This window comes from Marmota marmota, unplaced genomic scaffold (genome assembly GCF_001458135.2).
Source record: "Marmota marmota marmota unplaced genomic scaffold, marMar, whole genome shotgun sequence".
NCBI classification, from domain to species: Eukaryota; Metazoa; Chordata; class Mammalia; order Rodentia; family Sciuridae; genus Marmota; species Marmota marmota.
Genome location: NW_026000093.1, coordinates 14,731,676 through 14,740,472, shown reverse-complemented (window position 1 = coordinate 14,740,472; position 8,797 = coordinate 14,731,676). Strand labels below are relative to the sequence as shown.

General features: G+C 36.6%; 1 pseudogene; it reads right to left on the bottom strand.

The window, feature by feature from the left end:
• Positions 1 to 3,073: 3,073 nt before the first annotated feature.
• LOC107142265 lies at positions 3,074 to 4,847 on the bottom strand (annotated as a pseudogene).
• Between the last annotated feature and the right edge of the window lie 3,950 nt (positions 4,848 to 8,797).

Genomic DNA, 8,797 nt, shown 5'->3' with positions numbered 1-8,797 from the left:
GTCTGACTAGCTCGAGAGACCTTCTCTTTTGCTTGATCTAAAATGTCTTTCTCCATGGTCTGAACCTCTAACAATTTACTTAACATCTTTTCGGTTTGTTTTTTACTAATTTCTAATCTACTATAAAGATAACGCAACCCAATAAGATAACACAAAACAAAACCGAAACTGAATGAAACAAAAACGGAATAAAAAATCGTTGTATCAATTTTCTCTTCCTCAGGGCTGACAAACTTCAAACCTTTAGCCAACCATTTTTCCCAGTTTGCCTGAGAAATTTCTAGGGATAGGCAGCTTGAAACAAAAACAAAATAAATCACAACAGGAACACATTGTTTTTTGAATTGATCACCCATTCTCTCGCCTTCCCTCAGGGGCAAGCAATTTCACTTACCTGCAAGTTTCAGATGTTCCCCGTACGAGCCGCCAAATGCCACAGTCTGGCTGGGCACACAATAACGAGCCACCACACAGCTTGTAGATTCAAACAGCAACTCTTTATTCCCGAACTCACCGGCACTCTACATGCTCGTTCTGGGGAAAATCCACGTTCTCAATGTAGAGTCATGATGTAGAGTCATACCACATCTGCAGTCATACATGCACCTAGGGTAATGATGTTCATCTCATTCCACCATCTTTCCTATCCTCACACCTGGTTTCTATTCCTCCATCCCACCCCACCAACCCCCAACCCCTGACATTATGGATCAGCATCCACATATCAGAGAGAACATTCTGCCTTTGGTTTTGGGGTATTGGCTTTCTTCACTTAGCATGATATTCTCCAACTCCATCCATTTACCTGCAAATGCCATAAGTTTATTCTCTTTTAATGCTGAGTAACATTCCAGTGTGTGTGTGTGTGTGTGTGTATGTATATATATACACACATATATATATACACATATATATGTATATACACACACATATATATTGGCATATATATACATATATATATATATCTATATCTCACAGTTTCTTTATCCATCTACTGAAGGGCATCTAGGTTGGTTCCACAGTTTAGCTATTGTGAATTGTGTAGCTATAAACATTGAAGTGGCTGTGTCACTGTAGTATGCTATCATAGTTGTTGAGACTTTAATGGATTTCTCTAATACTATTTACCTATTTACCCATTGGCATCTTACCTCAAAGCATTATGTAGTGGGAGTTTTGCGATTCCACTCCCTAATTATAACCTAGGAATGAAAAGCATCTGGAGAAAGTATTCTCTGACCTGAGGAAACAATCATTAGTTCTCATTTTGGTCCCTGACAGACTTCTGAAATAGCTACAATAGAATCCATGTAGTTGGGGCCACCCTGCTGAAAAGGTCTGGTGTCCAGGGGGCCTTTGGCTTTTTATTTAGTAGAGCTGATCAAATTCATATATATATCAGATTCATTTATATTTATCATAAAATCTATTACCACGAGGCATACAATTTTCAAAACGATATAAATTATTTGAAAATTAATGGATAAAGATTTATCAGATAAGTTTCAACCAAAAAAGATAGCATAATGACTTTGATATGAGTTAGTTAAGTGGTAGTTAAACAATGCATAACCTTCCTTAATCACTACCCAAGGGTTGGGCATCTTTCCTGGCTTTATTTTTATATTCCTACTGCTTATACATATATGCAAAATTATGTAGTACTGTTTCATGTTGAAATTTTTTTTTTATAAATTGGGAGGCTGAGACAGGAGGATCACTTCAGCCCAGAAGTTTGAGGTTATCCTGGCAACATAGTAAGAACTTAACTCAAAACCCATTTCTTTTGAATAAATACTGTGTCATTCTAATTCTTTATTTCTTTTGGTCTTCACACTGTTTATTTTTTTATTCATCTGCATACATTTTTAAATTGGCAAAAATCAGACATTTTTGGTATACAATAAGATGTTCTGATATATGTAGACGCTGTGGAATGGCTAAATTAAACATGCTATACCTCATAGTTACCAATTTTGTGAACACTTAAAATTTAGTTTTAGCAATTTTTAAGTGCGCAGTACGTTGTTATTAACTATGTTGCAGGATAGATCTCTTGAACTTATTCTTCCTAAGTGAAATTCTGTATTATAGGAATAAAAGGGTGTGATATTTTTTCTCCTCTATGATAAAGTAAAGGCTGGCATATTTATAACAAAATACAAGTTAGCAGGAAAAGATCACAAATTTATTTAATCAAAGTTTTACATGACACAGGAGTCTTACAGTGGCAACACAAAGAAAGACCCAGGGAAAGTTGTCAATTTTTATGTTTAGGTTCCATGAGGAATGGACAGCCATGTAGGCATGTCAATGGACAAACAGGTTTTGATCTAATGGTAAATAACTGTGTAAGTAAACCCAGAAATATCTGTCTGTTCAATTCTTCTTGGACCCTCTGTGTTGTATTCCTTCCTTCTAGGTATGGGCAGGAGCCATTTAGTATGAAGGTATTCAAGGGAGAAGGGATGAAAGTTACCTTTCTAGGTTTCCTGGTGTACTGCATGGGACAGGGGTTTTGGATTCTATGGCTTACCTTGGGGAAGAGGAGTTTTGGTTGTTACAATTCCCTTCAAGGAGAAAAAGATGGGAGGAGGAAAGGAGGGATAGATAAAGTAAGAAACTTGCATCTGAGGCTTTTCAATCTTCAGGAAGTATTCAACACACCATACTTGAGGGTGTCATGTTCTAAGCCCTAACAGCATCCTTTGACCAACATCCCCAATCTCTACATTGCCCACTTAGCCCCTAGCCCCCACCACTCTTTTAGATTCTATTAGTGAGATTATGTGGTGTATCTCTCTGTACCTAATATCATTTAATGTTCTCCAACTTCACCCACATTGTCCCAAGTGACAGGATTTCCATTGTGTATATATACCACATTTTCTTTATCCATTCGTCTTTTGACAGTTACATACACTGATTTCATATCACAAATCTTGTGAATAATATTACAGTGAACATGGAAATGCTAGTATCTCTTCAATGTAATTATTTGCTATCCTTTGGATATGTAATCAGTAGAGGAATTGCTAGACCATGTGGTTGTTCTATGTTGACTTTTTTTTTCTCCTTAATGTTAATTCAGAGTTTTAGTTGGTATAGTATTCAGATAGTTGGTTGCATTGTTTATATGTAGATCTTTTTTACTTCATATGGAAATGCATACTAATGATTGTATATAGTATATATATGTACACACACGTATATATGTATATATGTGCACATGTATATGTATATATAACACAAAATACAATCTAAACAGCTATGCACAAGATATACAATATTGGATTTGTATATTGGATCCCAGGATGACTGATGGTGGGGGTGGTAAATGTTTGGCTAAGTGTCTTTGGAAGCAGAACTTATATAGCACAGTAAACACACATCTGGTTTGAAGGGCAGCTGGAGCATACGCAACATAGGCAGTGGTGCCTCAGAGATGGCAGAACTATTTTACATTTACCACTCTAGGAGTACACAAGTAGTCTCCAGCATCAGGATACAGCCTCAAAGTTTTATGAACCATTCCTATTTCTAACTTTAGGAAATTGATGTTTCTCCCAGGCCATATTAATATTATTGCTTTAATCACAGATCACATCATAAGGATATCATGCACAACCTCCAACTAACATCCTGTTGTCGCCCCGTGAAGTGGTATGACATTAGAAGACTTTAAAATTTCAGCTCTTTTGGATCTCCCAAGGTGCATCTGTACTCTTTAAATGGGCTTCTTCCTCAGGAGTCAGTCATCTTCACATTATCTGAGATTTCATTTTGTTCCAAGATGCAAGGAACGCTAAGGAAGACAACAATGATTCTTTCGTTAGAAACCCTTAATCATGGTGGAAATTGGATGCATATGTCTGAGATTCTGCATTATAGTTTCTGCCAGATCTTCCACAGATAGCCCAATGGCCCAGGATGTATAGCTTTGCAGTTTGATCACCTGTTAAACACTGTCAGTCATCTGTTGATGAACCTCTTTCTGCTGTTCTTGAGCTGCATCAGCACCTAAATCCAGGTGCAAAATTTTCAGTGCAATGCCAGCAACATTCATTCCACTCCATACAAGCACACTAGAGTATGCATACTCCCCAAGGACCCACCCATGACAGTATAATAGATGAACTCCCCATTTTTCTCCAATTCACCAGGAACTGGGTTGAATGCAGATTATAATCACCTGGATTTTGGGTAATGACACTTACTTTTCAAATATGTAGGGCTAGATATCCACTGAATTGGAAATAATAAACAACTTATAGTTTTGACTGTTTTACAACATTAGGAATAATGAATTTAAAGATGTCTGTATTATGCTGAACCAAATTCAGACTGCTTTCTTCCTTTGCTGACATGCCCAATTGTGATAATAACTAGCTTGAAATTTGTAGTCACTTGATAGACTGCCAAATATCAGCAGAGACTAAGAAAAAGTCAGCAGACATTGAAGATTTGTCATCTCTCCCTTCAATTTGTTTTCCATGACTTCAAAAGAAAGTTTATTTACTAAGTCCTTCATTAAGAATCTAATGGCTGTACATTTAATGAATACACCACAATAAATCTCAACATTATGTACATTTACAATACTGGGATTCTATTTATAATAAGATACATTCCTTGCTTGTATAAATATATCAAAATAGATTCTACTGTCATGTATAACTAAGAAAACAAAAATAAAGAAGCTAATGGCACAGGCCAAGCCAACAGCACCAGTCCCAACAATTGTAATCTTATTCTTGGGCATTTGTTCTTCCTTTAGAAGATGCTGAATCAAGCTCATCCTTGAAAGTCACCATATTGGACTTGGAACCAAGAGCAGGTTGACTAGTATGGGGGTGCATAGCAATTTCTTTTTTTTTTTTTTGTACCAGGGATTGAGTGGGGCCCTCGACTGACCACTAAGCCATATCCCCAGCCCTATTTTGTATTTTATTTAGAGATAGGGTCTCACTGAGTTTCTTAGTGCCTCTCTTTGCCGAGGCTGACTTTGAACTTTCAATTCTCCTGCCTTAGCCTCCTGTACTGCTGGGATTACAGGTGTGTGCCACTGAGCCAGTTGGCAATTCCATTTTTTGAGGAAGCTCCATACTGTTTTCCTAATGGTTGCTCTAATTTACATTCCCATCTACAGCTATTCCTTTTTCTTCGAATCATCACCAACACTTACATCTTGAAAATAACCGTGCTGACAGGTGTGAGGGGACCTTACAGCAATGACCCTACTTGGAATCAATTTCTGTTTGAGTTAGCTTATGAGTCACTGACCAAATATACAACAAGGACAACTTAGAGTGGGGAGCATCATTTATTTGGGGTTCATGGTTTCAGAAGTCTCAGTCCATAGACGGTTGACTCTGGATTCAAGGGGAGGCAGCACATATTGAGGAAGGTTCTAGCAAAGGAAAGCTACTCAGCTCATGGTGGGGTCAGGAAGCTGAGAGAGAAAAAGGGGGCCACAAAGAAGACAAACCCAGGGCACACCCCCAGTGACAACCTGCAGTCAGGCCCACCTGCCAACAGTTACCACCCAGTTGGTGCATTCTAACCGGGAAGGACTAAGGAACAGATTTCATAATCTAACAATCTTCACCTCTGAATATTCCTGCATTCACAGCACCTTTTGAGTGACACCTCATATCTAAACCTCACCAATTAGTGATGTGGAACATTTTTTCATGTACCTCTGATATGGGGTTTTTTTTGTTTTTTGTTTTTTGTTTTTGAGAAATATTCAGGTCCTTTGACCATTTTTTAAAAAGCAGGTTATTTGTTCTCTCATTCTTGAGCTGTTGAAATTCCTGATATATTTTGGATATTGTCCGCCTACAGATGTACAGTTCACAAATGTTTTCTACAATTCTATAGGTTTACTCTTCAACTCTGAGGATCATTTCCTTTGTTGTTCAGAAGCTTTTGATGCAATCTTGTTCATATGTTTGTATGTGCTAGAGCTTTTGCCCTGTTTTCTCCTACTAAAGAATTATGTCTTCCATTTAAATCTTTTTTTTAATCTAATATTAGCACAAGTTTTTAACATTAATTTTATTTTTTTTAATTTTTTATTGTTGGTTGTTCAAAACATTACATAGTTCTTGATATATCATATTTCACACTTTGATTCAAGTGGGTTATGAACTCCCATTTTTACCCCATATACAGATTGCAGAATCACATCAGATACACATCCATTGATTTACATGTTGCCATACTAGTGTCTGTTGTATTCTGCTGCCTTTCCTATCCTCTACTATCCCCCCTCCCCTAATACACAATGGAGTATTACTCTGTATTTAAAAAATGACAAAATCATAGAATTTGCAGGGAAATGGATGGCATTAGAGCAGATCATGCTAAGTGAAGCTAGCCAATCCCTAAAAAACAAATGCCAAATGTCTTCTTTGATATAAGGAGAGTAACTGGGAACAGAGTAGGGACGAAGAGCATGAGAAGAAGATTAACATTAAACAGGGATGAGAGGTGGGAGGGAAAGGGAGAGAGAAGGGAAATTGCATGGAAATGGAAGGAGACCCTCAGGGTTATACAAAATTCCATTTAAATCTTTAATCCATATGAGTTTATTTTGTTCATAGTATAAGGGTCTAATTTCATTCTTTTACATGTGGATATCCAGTTTTCCTAACATTCTTTGAACATTTTTCTCCATTGTGTCTTCATAGCATCTTTGTCAAAAAAATGAATTACCTCCAAATGCGTGGGTTTATTATTTCTTTTTACTTTCTATTCTTTTTCATTTTGTGTTTATACCAATATTGTGCTGACCAATGGCATGCAGTTTTCATTACTGTAGCTATGCAGTAGATTTTGCTATCAGGTAGTGTGATGCCTCTAATTTGGGTCTTTTCGTTGAAGACTTCTTTGGATTTATAGAGTCTTTTGTGGTTCCATATAAACTTTAGGATTTTTCCTATTTCTATGAAAAAAAAGTCATTGGAATTTGATCAGAATTTTATCAAATCTGTAGGCTACGTTGGGAAATATGAACAGTTTAGCAATGTTACTACCTCCAGTTCATAAACATGGAATATCTTTCCACCTTGTTACATGTTATTCAGTTTTTTCATTAATGTTTTTAGTCTATAAATATTTCACCTCCTTGTCCAAGTTTATTCCTAAGTATTTATTGGAGCTATTATGAATGGGATTATTTTCTTGGTTTCTTTTTTAGAAAATTCATTGTTAGTCTACAGAAACTTCAGATTTTTGAATGTTGATTTTGTATTTAGCAACTCTAGTGAAGTTTTACTTGTTGGTTTTAACAGTATTTTGGTTATGCCTTTAGGGTGTGTGTGTACAATCTATAGTATAAGCATACATACACACATTTGTGTATATAAATCAAGTCATCTGGAAATAGATGCTTCAACTTCATTCTTTACCATTTGGATGCCTTTCCTTCCTTGTCTAGAAATTCCAGAACTATACTGAACAGAGTAGTAATAGTGAACATCCTTGTCTTGTTCGTAATTTGAGGGAGAAAACTTTTAACTATCTAGTGTAATGTTAGCTTGTGGGCTTATGATGAATGGTCTTCATTTTGTTACAATACATTCCTCCCGTACATAATTTAGTTTTGTCCTAAAAATGAGTTAGCTTTCTATCACTGTGACAAAATAACCGGATGCAAACTTAAAAGAGGAAAGATTTTAGTTCATTATTTCAGAGGTCTCAGTCCATGGTCTGCTGGCTCTGTTGGAAGCTTGGTCCTCAATGCAGCAATGTTTGTTAGGGTTCATGTTTCTTTTCTTTTTTAATGGGTTCTTTATAGTAATGCATGATAGTAAAATCCATTTTATTATAATTATAAAAGCATGGAATACTTCTTGCTCTAATTCAGTCCCCAGGACTTCCCCTCTCCCCATCCCCTGCTCCCTTCCTTCTACTTAACATAGGGCACCTATGTTGGCTCCATAGATTAGCTATTGTGAATTGTGCTGCTATAAACATTGATGTGACTGTATCACTGTAATATGATGATTTTATTTATTTATTCATTCACTCTAATTAGTTATATGACAGCAAAATGAATTTTGATTCATTGTACACAGTTACAGCACAACTTTTCATTTCTCTGGTTGTACATGATATAGCATCACACCATATATGCAGTCATACATGTATGTAGGGTAATGATGTCCATCTCATGCCACCATCTTTCCTGCCCCCATACCCCTTCTCCCCTCAAAGTTCTTCCATTTTTCCCATTTGCACACCCATTTGCACCAGCATCCACTTATCAGAGAGAACATTTGGCCTTTGGTTTTTTTTTGGAATTGGCTTACTTTGCTTAGTATGATATTCTCCACCTCCATCCATTTACCTGCAAATGCCCTAACTTTATTCTCTTTTAATGGTGAGTAACATTCCACTGTGTATATATACCACAGTTTCTTTATCCATTTATCTATTGAAGGACATGTAGGTTGCTTTCATAGTTGAGCTATTGTGAATTGAGCTGCTATGAATACTGACATGGCTGTGTTACTACAGTAAGCTGATTTTTAAGTCCTTTGGATAAAAACAGAGGAGTGGGATAGCTGGGTCAAATGATGGTTCCATTCCAAATTTTCTAAAGAGTCTCCATACTGCTTTCCAGATTGATTGCACCAATTTGCAGTCTCACCAGCAATGTATGAGTGAGCCTTTTCCCCCACATTCTCACCAACAACTTATTTTTGTTTGTATTCTTGATAACTGCCATTCTGACTGGCATAAGATGAAATCCTAGAGTATTTTTGATTTGCATTTCTCTAATTGCTAG